Raw genomic sequence first — 19953 nt, forward strand, 5'->3', positions numbered from 1 at the left:
AAGAAATAGGAAAGAAAAAGTTTCTCCTAGCCACGCAATGTACAGTATACCAGGCTGAACTCTATGCGCTGTACCAAGCCACTGAAATTGCTGCAAAACTAAAGGATACAGTAATAAATATATACAGTGATTCAAGATCCTCACTAGAAACAATAAGTAACATTCACACTTACCATCCACTAGCATTCGAAATTAGGAAAACCCTGACTAAATTAAAACTGAATAATAAAATTGTTAAACTCTTCTGGATCAAGGCACACGTTGGAGTTGAGGGCAATGAGCGAGCAGACCAACTAGCAAAAGAAGCTGCACTCACAAAAAAGACAGCCCCCGATTACGACGCGTGCCCTGTATCTTTTATCAAAAGAAGCATAAGAAAAAATTCTATTAGACTCTGGAAAGATAGATATACAAAAAGTGATAAAGCTGCAGTCACGAAGTTGTTCTTCCCATGCTTAGAAAGCGCACATGCTATTTTGCGAAAAATAACGTTAACCCCAACATTAGTCCAGATATTTACCGGCCATGGAGGATTCAGCCAATATTTACACCGCTTTAAGCTACGAGAAAGCCCTGCTTGTGAATGCGATCCGCAGAACATACAAACCGTGGTCCATATCTTGACTGAATGCCCGATATTCTGTAAACAAAGATTTGAATTAACACAAAACATAGATCAGACGCTAGAAATAAACACATTGCACACAATTATGGTAAATAATAAATCAAGAAACATATTTTTAGGATATTGTGAAAAAATAGTTAAGGTAATCATAAATAGAAACAAAGACTAACATTAGAAATACGAAAATATATAAATTGTTACTATGTCATACTTTGGTAATAGAGATTCACTGTATTTCATATATTATTAGAATATATAAATTTACATGGATATACATTACACGGGGTATCACAGAGTAGGAATAATATAAAATGCAAATGTAAAAGAACCATAAAAGTAATACCAAGGTCTCCAACATACGTCGGAGGAGTGCAGCTATCCCCACCCAAAACGGGGATATTATAAAAAAAAAAAAAAAAAACCTAACCTAACCTAACCTAACCTAACCTAACCTAACCTAACCTAACCTAACCTAACCTAACCTAACCTAACCTAACCTAACCTAACCTAACCTAACCTAACCTAACCTAACCTAACCTAACCTAACCTAACCTAACCTAACCTAACCTAACCTAACCTAACCTAACCTAACCTAACCTAACCTAACCTAACCTAACCTAACCTAACCTAACCTAACCTAACCTAACCTAACCTAACCTAACCTAACCTAACCTAACCTAACCTAACCTAACCTAACCTAACCTAACCTAACCTAACCTAACCTAACCTAACCTAACCTAACCTAACCTAACCTAACCTAACCTAACCTAACCTAACCTAACCTAACCTAACCTAACCTAACCTAACCTAACCTAACCTAACCTAACCTAACCTAACCTAACCTAACCTAACCTAACCTAACCTAACCTAACCTAACCTAACCTAACCTAACCTAACCTAACCTAACCTAACCTAACCTAACCTAACCTAACCTAACCTAACCTAACCTAACCTAACCTAACCTAACCTAACCTAACCTAACCTAACCTAACCTAACCTAACCTAACCTAACCTAACCTAACCTAACCTAACCTAACCTAACCTAACCTAACCTAACCTAACCTAACCTAACCTAACCTAACCTAACCTAACCTAACCTAACCTAACCTAACCTAACCTAACCTAACCTAACCTAACCTAACCTAACCTAACCTAACCTAACCTAACCTAACCTAACCTAACCTAACCTAACCTAACCTAACCTAACCTAACCTAACCTAACCTAACCTAACCTAACCTAACCTAACCTAACCTAACCTAACCTAACCTAACCTAACCTAACCTAACCTAACCTAACCTAACCTAACCTAACCTAACCTAACCTAACCTAACCTAACCTAACCTAACCTAACCTAACCTAACCTAACCTAACCTAACCTAACCTAACCTAACCTAACCTAACCTAACCTAACCTAACCTAACCTAACCTAACCTAACCTAACCTAACCTAACCTAACCTAACCTAACCTAACCTAACCTAACCTAACCTAACCTAACCTAACCTAACCTAACCTAACCTAACCTAACCTAACCTAACCTAACCTAACCTAACCTAACCTAACCTAACCACACCTCCCAAAGACATAGTTTAGATTATAAATTGGACCATTAGGAGGCAATTTACACCTCCTAATACTACTAGGTTAGGTTTAAGAATCTCTAATTATTATTGTTTGTTGACTCTGGGAGGCTTTACACCTCCCAGCTTTCTTAAACCATAATTTCGACTGTTGGGAGGCTTTACACCTCCCAGCTATCTTAGTTAAATTGTTGACTGTTGGAAGGCCTCTACACCTTCCAACTTTTTAGGTTAGATATTTATTGAATAAGGTTAGGTTTTTAATTATTTATTGACTGATAGGAGACTTTACATCTCCAATCAATTGGTTTAGGTACTTATTAGTGTAGATTCTAGTTATTAACGACTGTCACTGGGAGACCGATATTACCCATATATATTACCCATCTAACACACTACAAATGGCTTCGAAGGCCTCAAACACCAGGAACTCAAACATCGCAAGCATCAACATGAAACATATGGAAACAGAGCCACGCAAAAAGCCCCCAGTTAAACCTCCATCACCAGAAATGCCTTATTTGGCAAAGTCGGCATCAGAAGGCCCACTGGAAGAACTTGGAACAGTAGCAAACCGACTCTTTCAGGAGGCCAAACTCCAACTAGAGCAGTCGGGTAATCTTAAGGCTTCAATAAAGGAGACGGTCATAGAGTGCCTCTCCTGCCTTTACGCAATAACACTTCGTCTTAGCGGCGGTATACCATCTCCTGCCGCCCCGACTGCTACTGCTGCCGACTTTGCAAGAGAAGTGATGGTTGAGCTTCAGCAGCAACGGGAATTGGTTGTCGCAGTCAGGGCCGATCTGAGTGACGTCAAAGACCAGGTCCACAAAATCAGTGATAATGTGGAAAAATATAAGGTCACTGACGGAATATCATACGCGGCGGTGGCTGCGACGGCCAGACCTGTTGGCCTATCCTCCCTTACTCGCCCTGTCCACTCTATGGTCGTGTCCTCGGTGGATGCTCACGACACCAGCGAGGATGTCATTAACAAAATTCGCTCAGCCGTGAGCGCCAAGACCTCCGGCATACGAGTGGACAGGTTGAGGAAAGCGCGAGAGCAAAAAGTGGTGTTGGGTTGCCAGACGCGAGAAGAGCTGGCCAAAGTAGCGGAGAAGCTACGGACTGGCAACCCAACATTGCTGATGGAGGAAAAAGCCAACAGAGACCCACTCGTCATTTTGCACAATGTGCTTAACATCAACAGTGACGAGGATGTCCTGGGCGCTCTCGAAAGGCAAAACGCCGCCATTCTGGGAGCGATACCTGCAGATGACTACAGGGCGACCGTGCGGTTCAGAAGGAAGGCGAGGAACCCGCTCGAGAGCCATGTGGTCTTGCAGGTGTCGCCACCAGTTTGGAGAAACCTTGTGGCGATAGGAAAAGTACATATAGACCTTCAGCGGGTACAGGTCAAAGACCAGTCTCCACTAGTACAGTGCTCCAGGTGTCTTGAATACGGGCATGGACGGAAGAATTGCACGGAATCCGTGGACACCTGCAGCCACTGTGCGGGTTCACATCTGCGCATAGACTGTCCAGTGTGGAAGGCTGGTGACAAACCCATCTGTCGCAATTGCCAGAGCGCCAAACTTGAAATAACGGACCATAATTGTTTCGAAGAAAAATGCCCGATTAGGAAGAAGTGGGACGCTCTGGCGAGAGCGAGAGTGGCGTACTGCTAAAGGCGCACCGGGCACCCAGGACATAAATGCTGCTGCTGCTGCTTCAAAGCTCGATTACAGGATCGTCCAGGCTAACCTGCGACGAGCAAAACTGGCCACAAAAGAACTCCTGTGGGAGTGTCATAAAAGGAGGGTCAGCTTCGCAATGGTGCAGGAACCATATGTCGGTGCACATGGGGAACTTGTTCAAGGAAGAGGCTACAGGGTTGTCCAGGGAGCGCGCGACAGGACAAAACCGGTCAAAGCCGCGGTTGTAGTGTTCGAGGAAGACCTGATAGTGATCGAACACCCGACACTAACAACAGAAAACATCGCAGTGGCAACCCTGAAGACGCATTCCTGGGAAATATGTGTCGTTTCTATCTATTTTGAGGGTGATGAGCCCATTGAACCCTACCTTGCGCATGTGCAAAAAATCAAGAACACGGTTCAGTGCAAATATTTGATTATCGGAGGAGACTTTAATGCCTGGAGCACGTGGTGGGGTAGTGATTCAGAAGATCATAGAGGCGAAGCAGTTGCGGGTTGTATAGCTGAGATGGAAATGCACATATTAAATGAGGGTACTGTTCCAACATTTTTCACAATAAGAAATGGCCAAGTTTGCAAAAGTAGAGTTGATATTACGGCGTGCAGTGAAGATCTGTTAGGTGTTATTAAGGACTGGACGGTAGACGAAGGTCTCACCAGCTCCGATCATAATGCAATAACATTTACAATCGAGCTAAACAAATCAGAAATACACAGACAGACAAAAACTACTCGAATCTATAATACCAAAAAAGCAAAATGGGATGTGTTTAGGCAGCAAATTAGTAAGCAATTAGAATATAATAAAGTCACCTTAGAAGAAATAGCAAAAATAAATACAGAAAAAGAACTTGAAGATTTAATAACGAAATTTACAAATAGCATCAATGAAGCATGCAAAACAGCCATACCCAAAATTAAGAAAAGGGTAAAAATAGACTTACCTTGGTGGACTACGGAGCTGGAGCATCTAAAGAAAGATATGAGAACGAAGAAACGCCGCATCAGGTGTGCCGCACCGCGCAGAAAACAGCACGTCATCGAAGAGTACCTGCAAGCAAAAGAAAAATATACATTAGAAGCAGTCGTTGCACAGGAGAAAAGCTGGAAAGACTTCTGTAGTACCCAAAATCGAGAAAGCGTCTGGGATGGTATCTACAGAGTGATAAGAAGAACGGCTAAAAAATTTGAGGATCAGCTACTTGTGAAGGATGGAAAATTTATGTCTCCTAAAGAATCCACCAATCATCTGGCAAATGTTTTCTTCCCGAAAGACGAGGAAGACGAAGACAACTTAGAACATAGAAACATACGGGAGAAAGCCAAGGAGATAGAAAAAAGTACATTGCAAGGAGAAAAAGACCCGCCCTTTACAAGAGAAGAACTCCTCTATGTATTAAAAACTTTCAATCCTAAAAAAGCCCCAGGAGGAGAAGGATTTACAGCGGACATCTGTTCAAATGCCATACGCGTCGACGAGAACATCTTTCTTGCAATTGTCAACAAGTGCCTAGAATTATCGTGCTTCCCAATATCTTGGAAAAAGGCTACGGTTATAGTCCTAAGGAAACCTGGAAAGAAGGACTACAGTCAAGCTAAATCATACAGGCCCATAGGACTGTTGCCGATCCTGGGAAAGATATTGGAGAAGATGATAATAAGGAGAGTTCGATGGCACTTGTTGCCAAAAGCAAACCCAAGACAGTACGGGTTCGTGCCTCAGCGTGGGACCGAGGACGCCCTCTATGATCTGGTCCAACACATACGGAATAACCTTGATAGTAAGCTTATCAACGTAGTCGTATCACTAGACATAGAGGGTGCCTTCGATAGCGCGTGGTGGCCTGCGATAAAGTGCCGGCTGATCGATAAGGAGTGTCCCGATAACTTAAACAAAATCATAAGTAGTTACCTTAAAGACAGAAAAGTCAGCGTCCGTTATGCCGATAATGAAAGTGTCGTCGCCACTTCGAAAGGATGTATCCAGGGCTCGATAGCGGGCCCGACATTCTGGAACATCCTTCTGGATCCTCTACTTGACCTCATAGACAGGAGCAAGGTACACTGCCAGGCTTTCGCAGACGACATTGTTCTGGTGTTCTCCGGCGGATCAGTGGCTGCAATCGAGGACCAAGCAAATCGGGTGCTAAACTGTGTGTATGAGTGGGGCGTAATAAATAAATTGAAGTTTGCGCCTCAAAAAACGAGTGCTATGGTAGTCACAAAGAAACTGAAATATGACACCCCGCGTATACACATGGGTGGCGCCCAAATACAGCTAGTAGAAGAGTTTAAAATCCTAGGTCTAATACTCGATAGCAAATTAACATTTAACAGCCACGTAAAGTATGTATGCACAAAAGCATTAAACATATACAAACCCCTTGCAAGATCCGCAAAAATTAACTGGGGACTTTCCGCCGAAATCATCAGGATAATGTACATAGCTGTCATTGAACCGATCATACTGTACGCAGCCAACGTATGGGCTCCGGCTGCGATGAAAATATCAGTTCAAAAACAACTGAATACAGTTCAACGAGGCTTTGCACAGAAAATGTGCAAGGCGTACAGAACTGTTTCCCTGAATGCTGCTCTGGTTCTTACTGGCTCTATACCTCTTGATTTAAGGGCCCTAGAGTGTATGGAGTTATATGAAGCGAAAAGAGGAAAGCCGCAGTTTGCCTTAGGAGACAGGGAAATAGAAACGAAAGTATGCTTTCTGGAAGCAGTGCATCCAGCAAGAGAGACGGTCGAGGCTTACACTTGTCTTGAGGATTTAAGCACTAAGACGATCGAAGAGAACAGCATAGAGGGACTGAGTATATTCACGGATGGCAGCAAAATTGATGGCAAAGTTGGTGCAGCGCTGTCATGCTGGGAAGGCGGGAATGAAACACGGAACAGTAAATTTCTCTTAGGGAGCTACTGCACCGTGTTTCAAGCCGAGATCTATGCACTATACCAAGCCACAGAAATTGCTCTAAAATATAATAAGCCAATCGTCAATATACTCAGTGACTCAAGATCAGCTTTAGATAGCATACTGTATCCGAATAGGTTTCACCCCCTGGCATATAAAATAAGAAAAAATTTAACAAAAATCAAGGAAAAATCAAATGTCATTCGGCTCTTTTGGATAAGGGCACATGTTGGAGTTGAAGGGAATGAACGCGCCGATACTTTAGCCAAAGATGCAAGTAAAAAGAAAACCGCACCCAACTACGACATGTGTCCCTTGTCATTCATAAAGCAACTAATTCGGAAAAATACAATAAAAGTCTGGAATGCAAAATACCAAGAAGGAGAAACCGCGTCAGTAACCAAACTGTTTTTCCCGGACGTAATGAGTGCTCATAGGGCAATAAAGAAGGTGAAGCTGACACCAGTTCACATTCAAATATTGACAGGACACGGAGGGTTTGGACAGTATCTAAACCGATTCAAACGTAAGGACAGCCCTTCGTGCCAATGTGACCCGAATAGCGAAGAAACAGTGATTCACATCCTCACCGAGTGCCCTATAAACGGCAAGGACCGTTTTGAGACGGAACAAATAATAAATAGTAAAATAACTAAAGACACATTATCGCTCATCATAAACAATAAGAAAAACCAACAAGCATTCCTAAAATACTGCAGTGTAGTGGCGACGAAAGCTTTTAAAAATAATAAAACAACATAGGGAAAATTTTAGTATATTATATGGGTTAATGTAGATCTATAGTATTGCATTTATTATAAGAATAAATACATTTACTTTGATAAAAATTAGCATGCGTATAATATAATAAAATTGCTAAATAAAATTAAAATTATGCTATAAAATCAAACAAACTAAACGTGCATTAATCGACAAAGCAAATAAGGACTCTGGCACCCGCCAGAGGAACTAGAACTTCTCCAGAATGGGGATAAAAAAAAAAAAAAAAAAAAAAAAAAAACCTAACCTAACCTAACCTAACCTAACCGAATATATCATAATAAAGTACCAGACGATTGGAAGGATTTTACACCTACCAATATCATTAAACCAAATAAGTAACTAGGTAAATTGCTATTGACACTCTACATTAATTCTACTAACACGGTTAGGCTTGACTTGGGTGAAACTTTACACCTCCCAAATACACTTTAACCATATTTATATAAATATATTATTTAAGTAAGAACTAGACGATTGGGAGGCTTTTTACACCTCCCAAAATTATAAGATTAACCTAGAAATTAAGCAATTATTTTTTAATTATTTATTTAATTTAGGTTAGGCACAATTGACTGGGAGGCAATTTACACCTCCCAATTTCGTGGTTAAATTAAGAACCCTACAGCTTCTTACTAATACCGTTCACACCGTTATAAGTGAATATGTTTGGCTGCGGATACAGAACACCTAAAAAACAACACGAAACAGAGGTTGAAATCGTGACTGAGTCCCCGGAGAGAGGAATGACAAGTGACCCTACGCAAATACAGACTCAAGAGCTGCTCGACCTAAGCACAGAACATGCTCGTTCCTCACAAAAAGACACCCAGGCTGCTCTCAAGCCAGGGACAAAAAACACGCTGATACAAAGCGGAACCACTAAGAAAGGTGGGGCGCAGTCTAAGGTAGCCAGTCCTCTGGGACATGACACAGTGAAACTTAAAGGTAGGGTCGCAGAGGCTAAAGCTTGCCTTATCAAAGCGAAACTTCAAATAAATAACTCGCGAAATCTGAAAACTGAGATTAAAAACGAAGTTATCCAAGCCGTAGAAAGGATGTACCAATTGGTGAAGGAGGCAGAATCAGCAAAATCTCGGACCTCCATCCAAATATCGACCGAAGAGGGGATAAACAAGGTAAAGGCAGTAGAAGAAGGAAAGGAAAACAAAGTGCTGGCTGACTTCGCGAAGGAACTAGAAGACCATAGGAAACTTATGAGCGAGAATACAGAAGAAATTATAAAACTAAAAGCATGCCTCAAAACAGCTTCTGCCAATATAAGAGCGACACCTGCTTTTGAAATGAATATCATAAATGAACTGAAACAACAAAAAGACCAGATAGAGAAATTTGTAGAAACGTGTAAAATTACTGAGGGCCTACCTACTTATGCTGCAGTTGCTGCTACCAAGGAAAAAATTTCGTCGACCTCCCAGCCTGTCCACTCGATAGTTGTGTCGTCGATAGAAGAGCACGACACAAGTGAGGATGTGATTGTGAAAATCCGCAAGGCAGTTAACGCAAAGGCATCTGGGATTCGGGTGGACAGGTTGCGTAAGGCAAGGGAGGGAAAGGTAGTACTGGGGTGCCAATCGAAAGATGATCTGGCTAAACTCACAGAAAAACTGTCTTCAGAGCAACCCGCACTAAAAATTGAAGAGAAAGCCAACAAGGACCCTCTCATAATTATGAAAAACGTTCTCAATATAAATACAGACGAGGACATTATTAGTGCCCTTTGCAGGCAAAACGCACATATTCTAGGGGAAATATCAGAGGAGGAGTACAGAGCAGTCGTGCGTTACCGTAGGAGAGCCAGAAACCCGCACGAGTGCCATGTGGTCCTCCGGGTATCACCGAAGGTATGGCAAAAACTCACACACGCAGGAAGAGTCCACATAGACCTGCAAAGGGTACAAGTTGTTGATCAGTCGCCCCTCATCCAGTGCTCGAGGTGTCTAGCTTACGGCCATGGACGTAAATCGTGCAATGAAACGGTAGACCTGTGCAGCCACTGCACGGGACCGCACTTGCGCAAAGACTGCCCACACTGGAAAGGGGAACAAAGGCCGGTATGTCGAAACTGTACGGCGTCAAAACTTGAGAAGACTGATCATAATAGCTTTGATAATGAGTGTCCAGTAAGAATCAAGTGGGACAGACTTGTTCGACAAAATGTAGCGTATTGCTAAAGTTGTCCCAATTTTGTCCCAAGTATCTCATCTTAAAGTGGTCCAAGCAAACCTACAAAAAAGTAAGTTGGCCTTCCAAGAACTACTTATTGAAGTAGAGAAGAGTGGTTTTGGTTTCGCCCTCGTTCAGGAACCATATGTGGGAGCAAAAGGAGAAATCACACATAAAAACGGCTATAGGATAGTTCAGCAAACTCAGAACCGAAAAAAACCTGTAAAAGCAGCTATAGCTGTTTTTGACAATGACATACAGATAGTTGAGCATCCCAAAGAAACAACCGAAAATATAGCAGTTGCGACACTCAAAACCAGGGCATGGGAAATGAATGTCTTTTCCGTGTATTTTGAAGATAGCCTTCCTGTGGAGCCGTACTTAGAAAAACTGAAAGCCACAATAGAGAAGTTAAAATTAAAAAACGTCATAATAGGGGGGGATTTTAATTCATGGAGTCCATGGTGGGGAAGTAGTGCGGAGGATCATAGGGGAAGAGAAGTACACGGAGTTCTGATGGAACTGAATCTTCACGTCCTGAACGAGGGAGTTACTCCCACATTTTACACGATAAGAAATGGCCGGGAATACAAAAGCAGGGTGGATGTAACCGCATGTAGTGATAAACTAATAGAACATATAGAAAACTGGAAAGTCGATGAGAAAATGATCAGTGCAGACCATAATGCAATTACGTTTACTATAAAGCTCAAAAGATCAACAGAAAAAAGATTAACTAAAACTACAAGGAAATTCAACACAAAAAAAGCTGATTGGGCCAAATTTAAGCAAGAATTAGTTAAAGAATTAGAAAGTGATAAAATTACAGAAACAGTAGTAACAAATATAAAAAGCAAAGAAAATTTAGAACTAATAGTAACTAAATACATAGAAAGCGTTAAAACCGCATGCAAAAAAGCAATACCATTAATAAAAAATAGCAAAAGACAATACTCACCTTGGTGGAACGAAGAACTACAGAAGCTGAAGAGGGATATGATGACCAAAAAGTGTAGAATCCGCTGCGCTGCTCCCAGGCGTAGACCACGGGTAGTAGAAGAATATCTGAAATCAAAAGAAATATATCAGGAGGAAACGAAAAAAGCACAAATAAGTAGCTGGAAACAGTTTTGCGGCACCCAAGATCGCGAAAGCTTGTGGGATGGGATCTATCGAGTTATAAGGAAGACATCTAGTAAATACGAAGACCAACCGCTTACGTGTAATGGAATCCTGTTAAGTCCAGAAAATTCAGTTAAACTTCTGGCCAATACCTTTTTTCCAAAAGACTTGGAAGCCGAAGATAATCAAGATCACACTGAAACGAGAAACAAAGCTAAAAATGTAGATTTATTCAGAGAAAATGACAAACAGGATCCACCGTTCACAATGTCGGAGCTTCTGCATGCAACAAACAGTTTTAATCCAAGAAAAGCGCCAGGGCAGGATGGTTTTACTGCAGACATTTGCGGCGAGGCGATACTGTCCAATGCGGAGGTGTTTCTCGCAATATTAAATAAGTGCCTGGAGATACATCACTTTCCAGCATCTTGGAAAGAAGCGGTGATAGTAGTTCTTAGAAAACCGGGTAAAACCGACTACAACCAAGTAAAATCTTATCGCCCTATAGGACTGCTATCTGTACTCGGCAAGATTCTGGAAAAGTTGATGGTGCGTAGAATTCGATGGCACTTATTACCAAAATTGAACACCAGGCAGTACGGCTTTGTACCCCAACGATGCACGGAGGACTCTCTATATGATCTGGTGGAGCACATACGAAGCCAATTGTTTAACAAATTGATCAGTGTGGTTGTTTCACTAGATATAGAGGGGGCCTTTGACAGCGCTTGGTGGCCCGCCATAAAATGTAGATTGGCAGATAAGGGATGTCCACACAATATCCGGAAACTTGTAACAAGCTATCTAGAAGGCAGACAGGTGCGAGTTCGTTACTCCGATCAAGAATACGTCACTGAAACAACAAAAGGATGCGTACAGGGATCCATAAGTGGACCCACTTTTTGGAACGCCCTTTTGGATCCATTATTGGATGGAATATCAGAAAGAGGAATATACTGTCAGGCTTTTGCCGATGATATTGTATTGGTTTTTTCCGGACACTTAGCCTCCGCTATCGAAGATCAGGCAAAAGATGTACTCAGCTATGTGTATGAATGGGTAGTGCAAAACAAATTGAAATTCGCACCCCATAAAACAAACGCGATGGTGGTCACAAAAAAGATCAAATATGACACCCCACGCTTACGCATGGCAGGGTCCACGGTGGAAATGGTTAAAGAGATAAAGATATTGGGACTAACTTTGGACAACAAACTGACTTTTAACAGTCACGTGAAACAAGTATGCACAAAAGTCCTAAATATCTATAAACCATTGGCCAGATCAGCTAAGATAAATTGGGGGCTGGAACCGGAAATAGTCAGGACGATCTACGTATCGGTAATAGAGCCCATAGTCCTCTATGCGGCAAGTGCCTGGGCTCCAGCAACTCAGAAGTTATCCGTACAAGATCACCTCAACGCAGTTCAAAGAGGCTTTGCTCTAAAAGTAGTTAAAGCCTATAGAACAGTGTCTCTCACTGCGGCCCTTGCGCTCGCAAGACTTGTTCCTCTTGACCTGAGAGTACAAGAGGCTGCAAATTTGTTTATAGCTAAACGTGGGAAGCCGCAGCGAGAGATAAAGGATCTAGTAGTTGAGAAAAGGAAAAGCTTTACTGAGTCACCACATCCATCGCTTGAAACGGAAATAAGTTTTAATAAATTAAAAGACGTAGATGACCTTTCAGCTGAAAGAAGTAAAAATGTAGAACTGGAAATATATACGGATGGTAGCAAAATCGGTGGCAAGGTTGGAGCCGCTCTGGTGTACTGGAGGAACGGCATAGAAGCAGGCAAGAAAAAGTTTCTATTGGGGTCACACTGCACGGTGTACCAGGCAGAACTTTACGCGCTGTACCAAGCCACCGAATTTGCTGCCAAATGTAAGGACATGCACATAAATATTTACAGTGATTCTAGGTCGTCTCTAGAAACTATAAAAAACATCAACTCATATCACCCGTTAGTGTTTGAAATCAGACGAAATCTAAGTAAACAAAAACTAAAGCTAAAAGACGTAAAACTTTTCTGGATCAAGGCACACGTCGGAGTAGAGGGCAATGAACGGGCAGACCAACTGGCGAAAGAAGCAGCTCTGACAAAAAAGACAGCTCCCGACTACGACGCGTGCCCTGTATCATTTATCCGAAGTATCATAAGAAAAAACTCTATAAGAATTTGGCAAGATAGGTACATCAAAAGTGAAAATGCTGCAGTCACAAAGATATTTTTTCCCAGTATAGAGAGAGCACATACTATTTTACGAAAAATAACCCTGACCCCAATTTTGGTTCAAACAATTACCGGTCATGGGGGTTTTAACCACTACCTAAACCGTTTCAAGTTAAGAAAAAGCCCGGCATGTGAATGCGATCCAATAAAGACGCAATCAGTGATTCATATTTTAACGGAATGCCCGATATTCGGCAAAAAAAGATTCGAAATAATACAATATATAGACCAAGAAATTAACACATTGACAATAAGCAAAATAATAGAAAACAATTTAAGTAGATCCAAATTTATTGAATTTTGTGAAAGTGTTGCAAAAATAGTCATAAATAGAAATAAAGACAAACATTAGAAAAAAAATAATAAAATATTGTTACTATGTCATACTTTGGTTATAAAGATTCATTGTATTTTGTATATTATAAGAATATATGAATTTACATGAATATAAATTACACAGGGTGTCACAAAGTAAGAATAATATAAAATGCAAAAGAATAAGTAAAAAAACGTAATATCATAATACCAAGGTCTCCGTCACACGTCGGAGGAGTGCAGCCATCCCCACCCAAAACGGGGATTTAAAATAAAAAAAAAAATAACCTAACCTAACCTAACCTAACCTAACCTAACCTAACCTAACCTAACCTAACCTAACCTAACCTAACCTAACCGATTGAGTAAACTCAATAAAAATTTGTTAAAATCACAATTTTCGGCCTAATTTTGTTAAAAATCTTTTGTTTTTCTCCATTCCTCGTGTTCCCGCGTGTTCCTCTCATTCCGGGAAAACGGGATACACCGTCCGGGACCATTTCGGCCCGTCGACTCGCCCCAGGAGCACACTTTAAACGCGCGCCGGCCACAACTCCGTGAAATTTAATAGATTTTCCTGCGAATTTTCTTCCAGGAAAATCTATTTTCATCCCCCGCAGTGTGGTCGGGAGCGTCTCCCGAAGGCGCGTCGAACGACCCGCCGCGCTCCCGGATCGGTCCAGCCGTTTGGGAGGAAAACGCGGAAAACCGAAAATTTGGCCCTCCCACCCACCCTTAATATAGATATAAGAAGCTGAGGGTCGATTTTGGGGGAAAATTTTTTATTGTCGTTTCGGGTTCTCCATCTTGTGAGGATCCGAAACGTACACTTTAAGGGTAGGGCGACACGAAATTTGGAGCCTTAAATTGAGGAATTTGACGAAATTTAAGTTAAATTAAACCTAGATTGACTTGGGAGGCATTCTACACCTCCCAAATATTGTTCTGGACTGTTTTATACAAAAATATAATTTAAAATTGACAATTAGACTATTGGGGGGCTTTTTACACCTCCCAAGATTTTAGATAAAGCTAGGAAATTAAGAAATTTTGTTTATTATTTGATTATTTTGGTATTAAGTCAGGGATTAGGTTAGTATAGTAGTTTGACTTGGGAGGCAATCTACACCTCCCAAATAACTTGTAATACAAATAACTAGAATAGCAAATTAATTTAAAAACTTGAAATTTTCAGATTTGAAGGGCACTTTACACCTTTCAAATATTCAAATTACGTTAGGTAGAATTAGGTCTACACAGCCTAAATAAAAACATTTAGTTAACTTAATCTAATTTACACCGTTACAAAAATGTCGATGAAATCTAAAACTGATGCACCTAAACCAGCAAAATTACCGGTCAAAGTCCCGAAAGAGACCGCCTCTTACGCCAGGTCAGCAATTGAAGCTCCGTTGAGTGACTTGCCAGCTGTGGCAAACCAGCTGTTTCAGGTCGCAAAGCTACAGTTGGACCAGTCCGGCAACATAAAGGGAACGATAAAGGAGACTGTGCTTGACTGTCTGAATGGACTGTACACCTTATCCATGAGGCTCTGCGATGTCGCACAGTCTCGAATCGATGCCCCAGCTTGTGACGCTGACTTGGCGAATGAGGTAACCGACGCACTAAATGTTCAGACGGGTATAATGGTGGCGGCCAGAGAAGAGATATGCGCGATCAAAGAACAAATGACCAGGTTTGTGGAAAATATTGGAACAGCGACAGAAGGCTGTTCATATGCCAAAGTCGTGGCAACTCCAAAAGAGGCCCCTTCTGCTGAATCGCAGTCGGTCCACTCGCTGATCGTGTCATCGCCGGATGAAGCAGACACCAGCGAAGACGTAATATTAAAAATACGATCCGCAGTGTGCGCGAAGACATCGGGTCTGCGAGTGGACAGACTTCGAAAAGCTAGAAATCAAAAAGTAGTGTTGGGATGCCAAACCAAAGAAGAGTTGGCCAGAGTGGCGGAACAACTTAGATCTGGCAACCCAACTCTACAAATAGAACAGAAGACAAACAAGGACCCCCTGGTCATACTTAGAAACGTCTTAAGCGTCAATACAGATGACGACATACTCAATGCTCTGAAAAACCAAAACACGCACATACTGGGGGGGATACCAGAGGGAGAGTATAGAGCCGTTGTGCGATATCGCAGGAGGGCAAGAAACCCACACGAATGCCATACTGTCCTTCAGGTATCCCCACCAGTGTGGCGAAGCCTCACACAGGTCGGAAAGGCACACATAGACCTCCAGAGAGTGCAAGTCCTCGACCAGTCTCCCCTTATACAGTGCACTAGATGCCTAGAGTTTGGACACGGTAAAAAACACTGCAAGGAGGAAGAGGACCGGTGCAGTCACTGCACTGGGACTCACCTTCGCAAAGATTGTCCGCAATGGCTAGCCGGAAATACTGCTAGTTGTCGAAACTGTCAGATGGCAAAACATGAAAAGTTTAACCACAACAGTTTTGACAACGAATGCCCGATAAGGCAAAAATGGGATAGACTGGCGAGGACCAGTGTGTCTTATTGCTAAAGGTGCATCAGAGGTTCAAGAAGAGTTTAATTATGTCTTTCTAGCAGAAATAGGCAAATCAAAATTGCAAATAAATGTGGCAAAGTTCAATCGGAACAAAATAAAAATAAAAATAAGAATAATAAATATATACCACAAATCTCAAGAGAAAATAACAAAATTTTACGGAAGCTATCCATATTTCGCACAATTATCGATAATTATAAAAATCAACGAAACTCTGGGAAAGATAGGAAAACTAATAATAAGAAAAACAAAATACAAAATTATATTAAAAAATGTAATTTTCGTTTACAAAAATACAGAACTTGTCACAAAATACCAGCAAACATCTAAGAACTATTTAAAATGTAAATCTGCTAATATGAAAAATTTAAACTCGTTAAAATACAAAAAACAAAAGCAACAAAAACACAATTAGATATTAAAATAAGGTTATTAAAATAACGTAATTAATATCTGAAGCACACGAAATAAACTTAAAACAATAAAATATAAAAATAGAACACAAACACATATTCACACACACACATAAAAAAAAAAAAAAAAAAAAAAAAAAAGAAAAAAAAAAAAAAAAAAAAATATTGTTAAACATCATAAATAGTAAGCCATAGATCATATGTTGTCGTTATATTATAATAATATAATACATAACAATGATAAAAGGATGCTATTATTTATTCTCTCTTCAAAATGATTACACAAAGTATCTAGATAATTAATAGTTAAAGGTAAAAACATAAAACACCATTACATTGCAATATTATTAAACAGCTAAATAAGGTCTCCGACAACCTTATCGGAGGAAACTCAGCAGTTCCTCCTCAAACGGTGGAACAATTAAAAAAAAAAAAAAAAAAAAAAACCTAACCTAACCTAACCTAACCTAACCAGTCACAGTGATCACAGGTAACTTCCACCATCCAATATCATTTGAAATTAGGAAAAATTTAGTCAAAATTAAAGAGAAACACAACATAATTAGGCTATTTTGGATAAGAGCTCATGTCGGAATTGAGGGCAATGAAAGAGCTGATGAGCTTGCAAAAGAAGCAGCAAGGAAAAAGAAAACTGCCCCTGATTACGACATGTGCCCACTGTCATATATAAAACGTCAGATCAGATTAAAAACTATAGAAGATTGGAACACAAGATATCTAAAAGGTGAAACGGCTTCAGGGACAAAGCTATTCTTCTCAAACGTTACTAGTGCCTATAAAATAGTACGAAATGAAAGACTTTCGCCTATCTTAACACAAGTATTTACGGGGCACGGAGGGTTCGCAAAATATCTCACTAAATTTAAGTGCAAAAATAACTCGGCTTGCCAATGCGATCCCTCTAAAGAAGAAACAGTGTTACACATACTCACGGAATGCCCGATGTTTGGAAAGGAACGGTATGAGACCGAACAGATGATTAACTGGGAAATCAAGCAACAAACACTACAACAAATTATGCTCCAAAAAGATAATCGGAAAGCATTTTTAGAATTTTGTAAAATAGTAGCACTAAAAACCATAAAAAGAAATAAATAAGCAAGAGTTATCATTAGTATATTATATATCAAGAATATAGATCTATAGTATTATATTTATTGTTCTAAGAATACATATATTTACTTGGATAAAAATTCGTTTGTATATAAAAAAAAAAAAAAAAAAAATAATAGCAACACAAACTAAATAAAAGACAACAACGCACAACAGTAAAAAATACCTCCGATACATGTCGGAGAGAAAGCTGACGTCCCTACAAAAAAGGGGATTATATTAAAAAAAAAAAAAAAAACCTAACCAGTCGCGCGCAGATCGCCGTCGCGAGCGGTCGTCTTCGGCGGGCGGCCTTCACGGCCCCTATGCCCTCGCGTCTGGGCGTATAGCCTGGGCGTGAGGTGTGACAGGGGTCTGAGGACCGGGACTGGAGATCGGACCGGACCCGCGAAGAGGTGCGGACCGGACCAGCAGCGGACCGGACCGACCTAGGGGACCGGACATCGGATCGACGACCGGACAGCGGACCGTGCTAGCGGGGAACCGAGGACCGGACCGGACCAGGAACAGTGTGAATACAACAGTCGTGCACAATGGACACCGAGGTGGGAGTATCCAGCTCGCCTGGAGAGGACAATGTAACAGGTAATCCCTCCCTCATCTCTCAGTCTACTCTGAAAGGAGCTAACGCCAAGCGACCTCCTCCGTCGGCTTACATTGAGCTGCCTGCAACTGCCGCTGAGGTCAAGGACCTCGATTCCCTCGCCAAGGTGATTAGAATACTATCAACTACCACCATCAAGGCGATTAATGAAGGTAAAAGCGTCACCGCTTCAAATAAGAGACTCATTACTGCGGCTGCAGCCGAGACCCAACGATCAATTGATCAATACTTGCGTACGGTCACAACTACACCTTCAACTCTGGCCGCCCTGTCGGAGGTCAGCGACCCTGTCAGCCATAATAGTAATGATGATACACTAAGGAAGGAACTAAGCGAGTGCGTAGGGGAAATTCGCATGCTGCGCGGAGAGCTAGCCTCCCATCCGTTGGCCTCTCCTACTACCTTAGCCGCTGGCCTGAAGGAGTCAATTAGAGAAGAGATAGGCAGCGCCTTCAGATTAGAAACTCAATCCGTCAAATCGACTAACCGGTCATATGCTGCCGCCGCTCGCACACCATCGGACAATTCCAACATACCTGCCAATCGACCCTCTATTATTGTCGCTCCGGCCGGGGACGTTCCCACTGCCTCGCACACCCTCAAAGCATTCAGATCGGGCGTAACTTTCAAAGACACCAATTTCTCACCCGCCGAGGTCAAGTTAATCCCAAATAAGAAACTGCGCTTAGTATTCGACAACTGCGAGCAACGGGACATCACCCTTCACAAGATCGAATCAGCTAATTGTGGACTCATTGCTAAACCCGCTAAAAAACTTAGACCTATGCTATTGCTTAAGGGCGTCTCCAAATCCACCACTCCTGAATCCCTTACGGATATCATCCTACACCAAAATGACTCTATAAGAAATTTGATAACTAATGATGAGGACTTTCAATTCAAATTCAAAAGAAACAATAGAAACAGCAAACTTTACAATGCAGTCTTCATTACGACACCCATGCTCTGGCGCACCATCGTCTCTTCCGGCAGACTCAACGTGGACCACCAGAGGGTCCACGTCGAGGAATACGTTCCCCTTCTCCAATGCTTCAAATGCCTACAATTTGGCCACACGCAAAAAAGGTGTACGTCCGACACCCTCATCTGCTCACACTGCTCATCCACTGATCACAACTATCGCAACTGCCCTAACAACACAGACGAAAACAAAATTTGCTGTTTTAATTGCTCCAAACAACAAAAACGTAAAGATCCCGCAAATCCCACTAAAACAAACCACAGTGCCACCTCCAACTCATGTCCACTTATAAACCAATTGACCAACCGTCTGCGCGACAAAATCGATTATGGATAGCCGCGTTATATTCCATTTACGCTTATGTCAAACGCTTTCTGTAACTCTGTATATGCGTAACGAAATTCACTTGTGTCAATTATATTAGCTCTACTATTAATTTTGCGTCTCTGTATATAACTAAATATAATAAAACTAAACTGTAACTGCATATAACTAAAATAACGACATACTTTGAACTCACTTATTCTCTCTGGTCAAATTTTTCGGTTATAATTGCAAATATGTTGATATGTTGATACTACGGAAGGGAGGGCTGGGCCGTGAAGGGGAAAAAAAAAAAAAAAAAAAAAAAAAACAAAAAAACCTTCGGTCTGCCCTCCCTTAAACTTAAACTAGTGCTATAACTAATACCAACCAGACTGTTTAATACTCTGCATACTCTGCAATTGTGTTGATTTCTGTATTATAATTCATTTGTAAATATTTTCTCCACTCACGCTCTAATCAGTTAT

The sequence above is a fragment of the Bicyclus anynana genome, chromosome Z, assembly GCF_947172395.1.
Source record: "Bicyclus anynana chromosome Z, ilBicAnyn1.1, whole genome shotgun sequence".
Classification (NCBI taxonomy): Eukaryota; Metazoa; Arthropoda; class Insecta; order Lepidoptera; family Nymphalidae; genus Bicyclus; species Bicyclus anynana.